This window comes from Alligator mississippiensis, unplaced genomic scaffold (assembly GCF_030867095.1).
Source record: "Alligator mississippiensis isolate rAllMis1 unplaced genomic scaffold, rAllMis1 scaffold_22, whole genome shotgun sequence".
Classification (NCBI taxonomy): Eukaryota; Metazoa; Chordata; order Crocodylia; family Alligatoridae; genus Alligator; species Alligator mississippiensis.
The window spans coordinates 67,501-70,000 of record NW_026775292.1 but is presented as its reverse complement, the minus strand read 5'-3'; the positions used below and the strand labels follow the sequence as shown (position 1 = coordinate 70,000).

At 59.4% G+C, this 2,500-nt stretch overlaps 1 pseudogene; it reads left to right on the top strand.

Moving 5' to 3' along the window:
• The window catches only part of LOC132246936 (28S ribosomal RNA), a 9,753-nt pseudogene that overhangs the window by 3,886 nt on the left and 3,367 nt on the right, over positions 1-2,500 (top strand).

Genomic DNA, 2,500 nt, shown 5'->3' with positions numbered 1-2,500 from the left:
ATCAGGAAGGTCCTGGCCCGGAGGGCACGCCAGTGGCTGAGGAAGGGGCAGGGCCTGTCGGACAAGGTTCGGGAAGTGTTGGGCGCATGGGTGGAGGGCCAACCCGGGATTCGTGCCCGGGTCGACTCCGTCTCCCTTGATGTTCTGACTTCATTCTTGGGGGTGCCCCCAGGACCGCGGAGGGTCCCGGACAAGAAGAGGCCTAAGGAGGGTGGCGATCCCACGTCCTGGATGAACAAACGGGCTGTCAAACGGGGCACTTTCCTGCGGTACCAGCACCTGTTTGGTGCCAACAGGAAGCTCCTGGCGTCCATCATCCTGGACGGCGCTGAGCGTAATCAGTGCACCCTCCCGCTCGAGGAGGTCTTCCAGGCCTACCGAGGAAAGTGGGAGGTCGAGCCGCCCTTCGCCGGTCTCGGACGGTTCGGGGTCCGAAGGGACGCGGATAATTTCGCGTTCAAGGCCCTGATCACTCCCGAGGAGGTGGTCAAGCACATGATGGAAATGGCCAACAAATCGGCTCCAGGTCCGGATAAGCTCACCCTGAAAGATCTGCGCCGCGCTGACCCCGAAGGAGATGCTCTTGCCGAGTTGTTCAGCCTTTGGTTGATCACTGGCACGGTCCCGGACGGACTAAAGGAATGTCGGTCTGTGCTGATACCGAAAGCAGTGGACTTTGAGAAGCTGAGGCTGCTGGGCAACTGGCGCCCCATCACTATCGGGTCCATTGTGCTGAGGTTATTCTCGCGGGTGCTCACCGCTCGGCTCGCCGCAGCATGTCCCATCAACCCCCGTCAGCGGGGGTTCGTCTCGGCACCCGGGTGTGCCGAGAACCTGAAGGTGCTTGAGTTCATCTTACGTAAGGTGAAGCAAGAGAGGCGTCCGCTCGGCGTAGTATTCGTGGACATAGCCAAGGCCTTCGATTCGGTGTCACACGATCACATCTCCTGTGTCCTAAAGGCCAAAGGGGTGGACCAACACATCGTGAATCTCATTGAGGATTCATACCAGAAGGTTACCACGAGAGTACAAGTGTTTAATGGTTTCACCCCACCTATCAGCATCAAATCCGGAGTCAAGCAAGGCGACCCGATGTCCCCCCTGCTGTTCAATATTGCAATGGACCCCCTGATAGCCAAGCTCGAGACGATCGGGCGGGGAGTGAAAGTCGGGAGTGCTTCCCTGGCTACCCTGGCGTTCGCGGATGATCTCGTCCTGCTGAGTGACTCCTGGGAGGGTATGCAACATAACATCGGCATCCTAGAGGACTTCTGCAACCTCACGAGCCTACGAGTGCAACCCACAAAATGTCAGGGGTTCTTCTTGAATCCGACATGCGACTCCTTTACGGTTAACACCTGTGAGGCCTGGACGATAGCCGGCCGTGCGATCACGATGCTGGGACCGGGCGAGTCGACACGATATCTGGGCTTGAATGTCGGTCCTTGGGTTGGGATCGACAAACCAGATTTGGGTACGCAACTAAGCTCCTGGCTCGAGAGGATAGGGACTGCTCCGCTCAAACCGACGCAGAAGCTCTCTTTGCTGGTGCAGTATGCCATTCCCAGGCTGCACTATCAGGCCGATTACGCGAACACCGGTCGTGTGGCCTTGGAGGCTCTGGATTCTATGAACCGAAGAAAGGTGAAGGAATGGTTCCACCTACCTGCCTGTACCTCGGACGGCCTCCTCCACTCCCGGCATCGGGACGGGGGCCTTGGGCTGCCGCGCCTGGCGAAAGCCATTCCGGCAGCGCAAGTGAGGAGGCTGATTCGCGTAGCCACTTCATCTGATGATGTCATACGGAAAGTATCCTACGCGTGTGGGATAAGTGACGAAGTGGAGCGGCTCTGGTTGGCGGCGGGTGGGGACATGTCCAGTGTCCCGAGGTTCGAGGATCCTGATGCCCCGAAGCCCCTGGAGGCGCAGGACCCCCAGGCGGCTGCCCAGGAGGCACCACGCGTCGTTCTGACGAAGGTGATCCCCCGGCCCTCCAATTGGAAGGACGAGGAACACTCCAAATGGGCCCAACTCCGCTGTCAGGGTGAGGGGGTGGAGCTGTTCCGCAAGGACCCGGTCAGCAATGGCTGGATCTCCAATCGAGGGCGATTGGCGGAACGCCTCCGAATCGTAGCCTTAAAACTGCGGTCAAACGTCTATCCCACCAGGGAGTTTCTCGCGAGAGGCCAGGCAGGTACCAACGTAGGTTGTCGGCACTGTGCACACCCTCGGGAAACACTGGGGCATATCCTGGGCATATGTCCTGCAGTGCAGGAGGCGCGAATCCTCCGGCACAACAAGCTGTGCAAGATCCTGGCAGCTGAGGGCAAGAAGTGTGAGTGGACAGTGTACTATGAGCCGCACCTGCGCAACGCAGCTGGGGAACTGCGTAAGCCTGACCTCATTTTTGTCCGAGACGGTACCGCCCTGGTTGTGGATGTCACTGTGCGGTACGAAATGGGACCCGCATGCCTCTCGGCCGCCGCCGCAGAAAAGGCCG